This window comes from Nycticebus coucang, chromosome 5 (assembly GCF_027406575.1).
Source record: "Nycticebus coucang isolate mNycCou1 chromosome 5, mNycCou1.pri, whole genome shotgun sequence".
NCBI lineage: Eukaryota > Metazoa > Chordata > Mammalia > Primates > Lorisidae > Nycticebus > Nycticebus coucang.
This window is the reverse complement of record NC_069784.1, coordinates 66,559,740-66,572,870: the sequence shown is the minus strand read 5'-3', so window position 1 is coordinate 66,572,870 and position 13,131 is coordinate 66,559,740.

Below are 13,131 nucleotides of genomic sequence, written 5' to 3'. Positions count from 1 at the left end.
GTCACAGGGTCTCCTGCCTTCTTCTGAGCAGTTCCCAACTCATAATTTTCTGTCAGTTATCCACGCTTGGCCATTTCTGACCTTTCCATATTAATAACTTCTTTACTGGATTTACAATTTTGCTAATACAGCTGTCAGTAGTGTGTTGTTGTAAGATGTGGGGATGAAAGAGGTCAGCAGTTTAAGTAAAACCCTTTTTAGTAAGATCACAAATTTGTAAAGATGGCACAGAACTAGAGCCAACTCTCCCAGATAATTTAAACTGGGAAATGTGATAGGAGACAGTGGGACACTGCGGATGAATGTATCTTAAGGAGCTCAAGGAGTAGATTTAGGGAGAAGGGAAGATTAAAAATTCCTGGATGATGAAGCTGCTTCTTTCTTCCAAGAACAATGAATGAATATCCCTAGAAATTCTCATTTTCACTTTTACCCTTGCCAAAATCTTTACTCTTTTTTTAAAAGGGGGCAAGTACAGTATTTTTCCCCAAATGATCTACTCTGTAATTCTACTTTGCTAATGATTATCCTCATTACTTTCATTGAAAACTTCATGAGATAAACTCAGGAAGAAACAGGGGAATCCCTTTGAGCCTGCACTTGCCATCAGTGTTTTAAGATTAGCTGTACTAACCTGTCCTGAGAGACGGGTCAACACACATCTGACACAATTACACGCAGAGCATGGGGACTGCCTTACCCCGTCTGGTGATCTTTAACCAAGTAGCATTAGCATCATCATGTCAGTTTCTTCATTTATTTTAAGATCAAGTCACAAGAATAACCTTATCTGGTTTTAATTGCTCTGCCCAGTCTAAAGATATCTGTAATTGTTTTATATTTGAATCAAATTTATTAAGAGACATATGGTTATAATAGAAAAATCACTCCAGCTGGCAAAGCCCTAAGCTAAGCCCACAATAATTTGATCATTTGCAAATCATTGTTATTCAAATGTTTTCTTAGTACAGCTTAATTATGACTCAAGTCAGTCCAAAGTACAATGCACTTTCTGGGAAAAGAAGAAACTGAGAGCTCTCGACACGAGTAGGGCAAATTTTGTTATTCATGTAGATCTCTCCTGCACAACTGAACATCTGCTAATAAATGTGTTTCCAGTCTCCCTGATACCTTTTACCTTCATCATTCAAACCCAGCAATGAAATTACACCAACTGAGAATTCATGTTATTTACTCATTGCTAACCATTACCATGCCATTAAAATTGTAGCCTATAATGCCCTCTGGAAAATTAGAAATGTTTATAAAAATAAATGCACAAATAAGATGGAGAGACATTTTGCCTCTTCTTCCCAGAAGCTCTTTGACAGGTGGTCACCTTGAAACTATGCTGTGGTAGTACAGTGATTTTTTAAAAAATGGTCTTGATACAGAAGGTAATCAAGAGCTCTTGGGAGCCGGCTCTGCATTTTTCTAAGCAATCTTTTCTGCAGTTTAAATGTGTTCATACAAATCTTAAATGACATATAAAGCAATTTTTCCCTTCAAACTATGTAGATCAGTCATAGCATTATAATTAAATGTCACAGAATGGCAAATAATTATCTTACTTAAATGGTTAATATAGGAAAAACCCATCAACTATCAGCCTTGAATATGTAAACGTGGGACTTGAGGCTATATTGGTATAATTAAACTTAAAAGCAGGTTTTATTTGTGTGGTCCCACCTGCCACTGACAAGTCAAATTTGAGAACCAATATTTGAGTAGAGGTCACAACAGCCTATGATTCCAGCTCTCCTTCAACCCACCCCTACTTGGCAAGTACTCAGGTATAAAAACCCTATGTTTCTACTTGCCAAAAAGAGGCCCATGTCAGAGAACTGAGAAATTCATGGTCACTGTCAGCCTCCCCACCACTGTTTGTCTTTGTCTTCCAACTGTTTCCTCCATCCCTAGCACATTTTTGAGATTACTCTCCTAGTCATGAGAGGCCCTGTTCTTCTCCCGACTGGGGCAAGCACAATGCTGAGCTGACCGCACACTTCCTGTCCTTCAGAATGTCACTGAGCTCTGCTGAGGCTCACTGTGTCATGGGGCAGTCGGATTCTTTCTTCAGCAACTTTCCCTCCTTATTATGCTGAAGATCATTATTGTCCAATTCGCCTGCTCAGTGTGGCTGATTGTCTCACAAAGAACATCTACTTTTAGGGAAACCTAAGGAGAGGCACAGCAAGTCTCTGAAGTTTTTAGTGTAAATAGATCTCCTCTGACAGGGCCTTGTCCTGCCGGGAGCATCCTGAGTAAATGCAGGACAGAAACATCAATTAGACAACTGGGCCGTGTTGGTGCAAACTGTCTGTATTATTCCGTTTTTCTGACCTTGAATCGCCTATATCAATTAGGACAAAAGATCAGTAAATGAAGGCCAAAAGAAGATAGATAAAAATACTATTCAGGACAGAAGAAGGGCATGTTTCCCATTAGTCATTCCTGTCGAAGAGTTTGCATCAGTCTAGACGTATGTGTTACAGACATGTTCAATACGCAACACTTCTGGGCATGGAATAAAGCTGTTCTCCTTTTCCCTCACCCCTCAACAGCTCTTTAAGAGATATTTAGTGGGAAAAATTTCTTCCTTGTCCCTAGATAAAAATTCCCATAATTCTATAACTATTTTGATCAATAAATGGTCCTATGGTTTAATCATAATTCAATCCTAATCCAGTTATCAAAAATATCTATTCTTAAAAATAATCAATATTCCAAACTTATTTTGATGTTAAGGTGTGGTTGCATGTGTGTGGTTGTGTATGTGGTTGTTAACGTGTGTGGTTGTGTGTGTGTGTGATTGTTCATGTATGTGGTTGTGTGTGTGGTTGTGCGTGTGTGTGACTTTGCATGTATATGGTTGTCTGTGTGTATGGTTGTGCGAGTGTGTGGTTGTGCGTGTGTGTAGTTGTTCACGTTTGTGGTTGTGCATGGGGGGGTGTTCACGTTTGTGGTTGTGTGCGTGTGTGGTTGTTCACGTTTGTAATTGTGCACATGTGTGTGGGTGTGTGTGGGTGTGGTTATTGGCGTTTGTGGTTCTGCATGTGCGCGTGCGTGTGTATCTCTGTCTGAAAATACACATGTGCTATCACTTTAAACAAACTGGGAGCGCAAGCTGCACTCTACACAGCAGTGATGTTTCGCATCTCTCCATCTCCAAGGTGACTAACCAGGATACTCTCCCAACAGAGAGGAAAACCCTGATCCACTGTGATGGCCACATTTTCCAAGACACATACCTCTGAAATTCTCTTAGGAATTCTGGTAGAGCCTTCTCATTCGACTTGAGGTGAGTGGAAGTCACATCACAGCTCCTGCCAAAGAAATCTTCCTCAAATCCTTTTCTTTAATCTTTATCATCCCAATCATTTTATATCCTTGCTTCCGTGTCTGAGGTCTCCAACACAACGTTAGGCTCCCTGACCATTAGCACTCAGACTCTGTGAAGGGTCCTGATCACAGTTCACTACCACAAACAGATACAGACCCAAGGCAGCGCAAGGAAAAGCTGGACAAGCAAAATCTGGGAGAAATGGGGAACAGCCCCCAGCAGCCCCTCCCAGTGAAGATTTGTGGTGGTGCACTAACTCCTCTAGCAAAACTGAGTGACAGCAACGCAAAGTAGAGTGCTCACCCGCGCTCCATTACCCAGGGGCTTCACTGCGGGGCAGCCACTTAGGCCGGTAGTGTCCACCTGGCTGACCTGAGGCCCCAGAGGCCAAACCGATACACAGTTGCCTATAACCACAGGTATATAAGAAACAGGAATTCACTATAAGTTGCTTTGTTAGCTCAAACTATCTGGTCAAAGAGATACAGAGCAACCTAAGGCTTGAGGCATAATAAAATATTCTTCTAAAGGTAGGGTATTTAAAGGGCTCTGAGACCCTCTCCCAGGAGCAGGGTAAATACAAGTCCCACTGAAGACAGCTTTGGGGGTAATGTGCTGGGTTTGAGCAATCCTCACCTTCTGAGGAAATCCCGGCTCACAGGTTACCATTAAGATGGAACATTAGTTTGGGTTTCTGACTCCTTCTTGATAATCAAACCTGAAGGAATTACAGAAACCAAAGAAAATCATACACCAGAGAAATTAACCACATACACACACATAAATTAGTAAAAATCCCCAGGGAATCTGAATTATGCCATCAACCCACCATACATTAGTGGGAATTTGGCACATTGGTGGGAGGCAATAGTTCAAGTGAAAGCCATGGGGGTCCGAAGGAAGCAGCGAGAATACAGGTGGAAAGGAAATGTGCATTCAGTGCTTAACTCTGCTCACACTGTGGTGAGAAAATCCTTCATCATCAGATCCAGAAGCAACAGACCAGCTGCCAGCCTCAGAAGAGAGAAGTGTTCTTCCATTCTTGACACACTTTACTGAGAAGAATATGTTCCAGCTCCATCCATGTAAACAGGAAAGAGGTAAAGTCTCCATCTTTCTTCAAGGCTTCATAATATTCCATGGTGTACATATACCACAATTTATTAATCCATTCGTGGATGGATAGGCACTTGGGTTTTTTCCATGACTTAGCATGGAAGAAAAAGTATCCAATGTACTCACCCCTACTATGAAACTAATTTAGGACCTTCACATGAAAGCTATAACCCAGTTACAACCTAAGAATAGTGGAAAAGGGGAAAGGGTGGGGAGGGAAGGGGGAGGTGGGTAGAGGGAAGGAGATTGAAAGGATCACACCTGTGGTGTGTCTTACAAGGGTATATGTGAGGCTTGGTAAATGTGGAATGTAAATGTCTTAGCAAAGTAACTAAGAAAATGCCAGGAAGGCTATGTCAACTAATGTGATGAAAATGTGTCAAATGGTCTATGAACCAAGTGTATGGTGCCCCATGATCATATTGATGTACACAGCTATGATTTAATAAAAAAAAAAAAAGAAGAAGAAGAAGAAGAGAGAAGTGTGAGACACACCGGGCCCTGGGGAAGTATGGCCCTGCAGAGTCCCAGCTGCCCCCAGCTGGACCAAGAAAACAAAGCCTGAGCACGGGCTGCTGAATTTAGCAGCAAGGATGTCATCAGTCAGCTTAATTATTTTTTATAATAATCATATAAAAACCCTCTCCCCAAGTTTGACTCTAAAAGAAGGAAATAAATAAGATAGTAGCTAGAAAGAAAAATGGGAACGTCCATGAGTAGAAGGAAAGGAGAATGATGTCAGAAGCAAGGGAGAGCAGCTGAAGGAGCGCCTGAGCAGACCGGCTCAAAGGCTCTCAGGGAGGGCCAGGCAGACCTGAGCTGGGTGCCCAGGCGGCTCAGCCACCATTGCTTAAACTGGGTTCCCCTGAAGTCGGAGCCAGAGACAAGAATTTCGTGCAGGTCATTTTTTAATGAATCCTAGAAAGTAGAAGTGAGCAATTAAAAAAAAAAAACTAAGGGGGGGATGTAAAAAAAAAAAGCTAAATTCAGGAAGGTAAAAAAAATCCAACAAAGGCTATACATTAAGCCAGTTACCAATTGCGGAAACAGAGGCTCAGTTCTTCAAGTGACTCTCTCAATATCCACGCAGAATGGACATCAGAATTGTCTCACTGAACAACAAAGAAGCTGAGACATCCCATCCCCAAGTGGTACAGGGACATCCATTTGAGAATTAACTCCTCCACATGCCCTATTTTGAAGGAAGTAATTTTAAAGATTGGCTGAAATTTAAATTGAGAAAGGAAGATATTTGCGAGACAGTTAAGATATATTAGGGTTGGATAGAATTGTTATAAGGAATTAAAAATGTAGGACATAGTTATGAGAGCACAGGAGAGTTGAAATAAAATTATGGACATGTTGACATTTCTAGTGTTTAAAAGAACTGGTGTAAGACAGTAAAATTGAATGGCTAAAGTAGAGCAGGAGACGTGGTCAGTGGAGAACAGAGGTTAAACGGACAAGCCACTGTATTGAAAGCTTATCTATTTTAAAATTAAATCCCCAAACATCAACATATGGAGCATGTTGGAGAGACCAACAGTGAGCTAGCAATTAAACCTTCAAATAAAAGAAGTAGAATAAGATTTGGTGCAATAAGAAAAGATAGTGTGCAAAGACATATCACAAGGTTGAGAAATTGTTTACAGCTATAGGAGCAGAGTGCTAATAAAAACAATAGTGGCATCTGTGTTGGCTTTATCATTCTTTTAAATTTTCTCCAGACACAATTGCTGATTATTCCTCTTAGCACAATGGGATTACTTTAGGGGCCAAAAGTGTGGAGGTGCTATTACAAGGCAGGAGAGGGCTGCACAAAAAATGGTGTCCAGGGATCTGCTGCAATTAGAGCCTGGGAGATGTTATTAAAGCTAAGCTTTTTATTTATTCATCTATTTTTTTTTTTTTTGAGACAGAGTATCACTCTATCACCCTGGGTGGAGTGCTATGATGTGGTATCATAGCTCAAAGCAACTTCAATCTCTCTTGTGAATTAGTGATCCTCTTGCCTCAGCCTCCCAAGTAAATGGGACTATCGGTGCCCATCACAATGCCCAGCTGGTTTTTCTATTTTTGGTAGAGATGCGGTCTCACTCTTGCTCAGGCTAGTCTCCAACTTCTGAGCTCAAGCCTTCCACCCTCCTCCACTTCCAGAGTGCTGGGATTACAGGCGTGAGCCACCATGCCCAGCCTAACCTAAACTATTAAAGAAAGAAAATCAGTAACTTAAAGTTGACCCATAAAACAGTACCAATAAATCAGATCCAGAAGTTTTGGTACGTGGGTTCTGCCAGTCTTTCGAGAACCCAATGATTTATACTTGATAAATACCATTCCAGAGAGCCAAACAAGAGGAAAGTTTCCCTCAAATAGTTGAGTATCATAATAGAGAGAAAAACCTTGGCAAATCTAAGTTTTCAAATTAGATGCAAAAATACTATAATGAAATTAGTGACCTTCATCTATCAATTATTTATAACATCACCATAAGGCAAGTTTATCAAAAGGAATGCAAGAAAGGTTAATGACATGAAACTTATTCATTATGTAATTAAAAGAGGAAAATACCAAGTTTATAATCATCTCAATACATGGTCAAGATTTTGATAAAATTCAACATCCTTTTATGGTTAAGAAAAAACTAGCATATTGGAATAGAATAAAACTGCCTTAAATCGTTTATCGAAAACCCATAGCAGTGAAAGGTACCCCATGATCATATCAATGTACAAAGCTATGATTTAATAAAAAATAAAAAAATAATTTAAAAAACCCATAGCTACTTTTATTCTTAATAGAATATCATTAAATGTATAACCAATATAAGTGTAAGTACAACTCTTGGATAAAATAACCAAATAATTTGTTTTACTATAAGCTCTGTCTCTTTACTACTTTTTGTGAGTTTTAGACTCAGTTTCTTGAGTTTAGATTACATTAGGTATTTACATGAAATTACATTAAATATATGGATTTATTTGAGAATTTTTATCCTTGCAGTATTTATTCTCCCTAAGTAGGAATAGGAACTATCTTCTCTTTTCTCTAAGTTTTCTGTTAGGTCTTGCATCAGTATTAAATTTCAAAGTTTGTAAACAATATAAAATATATTTATTCTCACAAACTTCCTTGCTTTTTACTGTTATTTCAAATGACATATTTACTAAAATTCCATTTTTAATGTGCTGTGGCTGGGTACAGAAAGAACCTCGTGACAGAGAAGGGAGTCCATATTATCCTAAACATGTTTTAAAGTTGTGGTCCTTCGGAAACTCTGATCGGTGAAGGAATCCTCTCTCCTGTTCTTATGTGCGCTTTAAAGACCCAGAAGGAAATTCAGCTTCTTGTTGTGATAGTGTCTGGTATCGGATAAATTAGGAGAACTTTCCCGCTATGGTAGCCAAATATGGAAAGAGACAGAGGGAGAGAGGGAGGGAGAAAGAGAGAGAATACAAAGATAAAAACATCATCTTCATGTTAAACTTTGTCTTAATGTTAAATAATGTTTTCCTATAGGAAAGGACAGTGAAAGTTGAACACCTCCCACAAATACACATATACAATGTAATAGTCAATGTGCAATGTGATGGTCAAAATGTACAAATTTTGACTAGAGATATATAAAACTCTCTCTCTCTCTCTATATATATATATATAAATATCTCTCTATATACATATATGTGTATATATAGATACACATAATCTTTCTCTCTCTATATATATATATATATATCCCATTTCTCATATCCCATAACCCAGAGAGAGAGAAAGAGCAAGAGATATCCCATCTCTATATATAGAGATGTATAAAGATATATAAAGAGACATAAAGAGATAAAGAGATATAAAGAGAAACATCTTTATCTCTCTCTATATATATGTATATATATGTGTGTGTATATATATATATCCCATACCCCAGAGAGAGAGAAAGAGTGAGAGATATCCCATCTCTCTCTCGGTGGGTACGTATATACACACAGAGAGAGAGGTATATATACACAGAGAGAGAGGGGTATATATACACAGAGAGAGAGGGGTATATATACACAGAGATAGAGGGGTAATATACACAGAGAGAGAGATGGGTATATATACACAGAGAGAGAGAGGAGTATATATACACAGAGAGAGAGGGGTATATATACACAGAGAGGGGGTATATATACACACAGAGAAAGGGGTATATATACACAGAGAGAGAGAGGGGTAAATATACACAGAGAGGGGGTATATATACACACAGAGAGAGGGGTATATATACACAGAGAGAGAGAGGGGTATATATACACACAGAGAGAGGGGTATATATACACAGAGAGAGAGGGGGGTATATATACACAGAGAGAGAGGGGGGTATATATACAGAGAGAGAGAGGGGTAATATACACAGAGAGAGAGAGGAGTATATATACACAGAGAGAGAGGGGTATATATACACAGAGAGGGGGTATATATACACACAGAGAGAGGGGTATATATACACAGAGAGAGAGAGGGGTAAATATACACAGAGAGGGGGTATATATACACACAGAGAGAGGGGTATATATACACACAGAGAGAGAGGGGTATATATACACACAGAGAGAGGGGTATATATACACAGAGAGAGAGGGGGGTATATATACACACAGAGAGAGGGGTATATATACACAGAGAGAGAGGGGGGTATATATACAGAGAGAGAGAGGGGTAATATACACAGAGAGAGAGAGGAGTATCTATACACAGAGAGAGAGGGGTATATATACACAGAGAGGGGGTATATATACACACAGAGAGAGGGGTATATATACACACAGAGAGAGAGGGGTAAATATACACAGAGAGGGGGTATATATACACACAGAGAGAGGGGTATATATACACACAGAGAGAGAGGGGTATATATACACACAGAGAGAGGGGTATATATACACAGAGAGAGAGGGGGGTATATATACACACAGAGAGAGGGGTATATATACACAGAGAGAGAGGGGGGTATATATACAGAGAGAGAGAGGGGTAATATACACACAGAGAGAGAGGAGTATATATACACAGAGAGAGAGGGGTATATATACACAGAGAGGGGGTATATATACACACAGAGAGAGGGGTATATATACACACAGAGAGAGAGGGGTAAATATACACAGAGAGGGGGTATATATACACACAGAGAGAGGGGTATATATACACACAGAGAGAGAGGGGTATATATACACAGAGAGAGAGGGGTATATATACACAGAGAGAGAGAGGGGTATATATACACAGAGAGAGAGGGGTATATATACATAGAGAGAGAGGGGTATATATACACAGAGAGAGAGAGGGGTATATATACACAGAGAGAGAGAGGGGTATATATACACACAGAGAGAGAGGGGTATATATACACAGAGAGAGAGATGGGATATAGATAGAGAGAGTTGGGATATCTTCCAAGCTCTATACGAGGAACATTGTTTTATTCAGGAACATAAAGTTCTTTAATATTTATAAATTAGTGAATGTACTTAATCACACTAACCAAATAATGGTGGAAAATGATATGATTATCTCAATAAGTAGAAAAAGCATTTGGCGATATTTAACATCTATTCATTATAAACATTATCATAAACCAAAGACAGAGGGAACATTCCTCGATCTAATGCATGCAGTGAAGAGAGCTGCTGGACACGGTTTGTGTTTGTCTATGTGTAGATGCAGAATCACACATGCCTGGAGCATGGTGCCCGGGGGTGAGATTGGAAGATTTCCCTGCCCTATTAATGAAGTTGAGGATGACCCCTTCTATTTAACACTGCACTTGAGGTTCAGTACAGTAAGGGCAGAACAGTAAATAAAAGTTTTATGAATTGCAAAAGTAGAAGCAAACCCATCATTGCCAAATTTCTTGGGTATTTAGAATATGTAGTCCTAAAATATTTGCATATAAATTATTACAATTTTCAAGAGATGCCATCAAACTTGTAACATACAACTTTCTATTTTAACTTGTTTGTATTATATGCCATTAGAAAAATCAAACGTTTCAATGTTACTATGCCCAATTGTTATACAAAAAATACCTAGGAATGGATGTAGTGCAACATGTATAAGACTTGTACATAGAAAAATAATAATAATAAAATAATAGTAATAAACTCAGAGAAATTACAGAGTTCACCTTCATTTTTCCTTCTTTCAAGAATCAGCCCTGAACAAACTATTTTCTGGTGCCTAAAACCTGATACTTCTTGTATTTCATCCAGTTTTAGGATTGTTACAGCAATACAAATCCTATAGCTGATATGTCATCCTGGCCAGAACCAAAAGTTTTTGATTATCTACATAGAAAAAAGAACGTATCTTGACTATACATCACGGCATTCATAAAATTGATAAATTTCTGATGTAAATATAAAAGGTAAAACAGTAAAACTTCTAGTAGACATCCTGTGTAAGCAAAGGTTTCATAACAAAACACAGTAACGTGACCATAAAGGCAAAATTTATAAACTGACCTTCATCAAAATTAAAAAGTAAAATGCAATTTGCAAAAGTTATCACATGCATGTTATGTTAAAAATATTAAGAATACATAAAATATAAGAAAAGTAAAAGACACCCATTTAAAAAAAAAGATGAAGATGGAATAATTAAATACACACTGTTAAAGAGGACATCCAACTGGCTCATAAACATAGGAAAAGACACTCAATCTCATATTTGGAAAAATGAGAATCAAAATCACAATAAAATGTGACTACACACCCATAAGATATTTAAAATTTATGAAGAAATATTTAATATAATATGACCAACATCTGGAAAAAACAGAATTCTTACATGTATTTTGTGGAGATAAAAACTGCATGACCCCTTTAAATACTGTTTGCCAAAATCCTCTCTATTGGAACATGTACATATCCTGTGATTTAGCAATTCTACTCCTAGGTATAATCTCAATATATGTTGACCAAAATAGGTATAAAAATTTCAGAATTATTACCAATATTCTCCAACTGAAAACTTTCCAAATTTTGAATAAATGATACATTTATTGTGGTATATTTCAACCAACAAAACATTGTATACCAATGAAAATAACAGCTTTTATATTTAACAGCATGTATAAGTTTCACAAACTTTCGAATCAAAGAAAGTGGGCACAAGTATTCTGCGCATTCCAGTTACCTAAAAACAGACACACGCAGTCAGTGGTGATAGATGTTCTTGTCATCTGAAAAGAAATAAAGGCTATAAGAGAGCATGAGGAAAGCTTCTGGGATGTTCATAATATTCTATAACTTGATCTGGACAGTGGGTGTACAGATATTATGTTATAAAAATGTACCAATCTTCATAATTTGTTCACTTTACAGTATGTACCTCATGCTTCAATAATAACACGTATAAAAACAGAACCAAGAGCCATTCTTGGATGACAGCTCCTGACAGCTCCAGCCATTGTCTTACTCACCATGTCCTTGACTTACTCTATTCCCAGACCCTACTTTGACTTTCAAACACAGAGATAACCCTCATTTCTTTTAATGTAAACTGTAGATCATATATTGCTATGTACTATCCACGATTTCCAATGTTTTTTAATGGAACAGTTTATCCTTGATAGTCCATTTATTCAGGAACATAAACTACTTATAAGAATATAAATTTATTTAATCTGTCTCAAATATAGTTTGACAGTTGCATCAAATGCTTACACACGTTCATCTCGTTCATTTTCCTCACCTCCTTTCATGATCCCACTTATTGAGAAATTATTTGATTATTAATCAGGGTATGCACATTATCAAAACAAAAAGTTATAGCTGGCTACAGCTACATTAGCCAAACAAAAACATGTCTTGAAGAACAGTTTACATGTTCAACAATAGAAAATTGGTTCTATAAATTATAGTATATACTTACAGTGAGTGACTAGACCGACACTGACGTGATGTAAGCTATATTTAGTGACAGTGTTTTTCATAGTATATTCTTGCTAAGAAAGAGAACATAGAACAACATATTTTATTTTATTTCATTAAAAAAAGGGATACTACTACTGAAAGATATAAACAAAATGCTGATATCAGAACTTCTGGGTGTCGCAACATTTGAGGAACGTTCTTGTTTTTGCATTTCCATAATTGTGTTTCATAATTTGTATACAATGAATGAAACACCAATAATTTTGTAACCAAGGACTAAGTGCTAATGTGTTGGATTTTTTAAGGAAAATGCTCTTAAATATAATAAATATATTGAGTTAGAATATAAAAATGTGGTAATGTAAACCAAAATTGAAGGGGCCATAGTAATATGTAACATCTTAATAACTGACCTATAAAACCGTGTTAATTAGCTTGCTGTCTGCCATTTTGGCCTCCATCCAAGTACTAACCAGGGCTGATACAGCTGAGCTTCTGGAGATTGGGCACATGCGGGCTGATGTGGCCGTAGACTGGTCTCTGCCTTTTTGTGACATAAGAAACGTGTGGAAGAATACAAGTAGTTTTATATTCTGCTATGTTAAGATGAATGAAAGTTTGTCTTTTAACTATTCTGTCATTTGAAATTTAAATGAAGCATTTCACTATGATTCCATAATGCATGTTTCCATGTCTTTAATTTTTAACACTGTTTTGAAATTTATAAATGAAGAATTAACTAACAATGTAGAAATT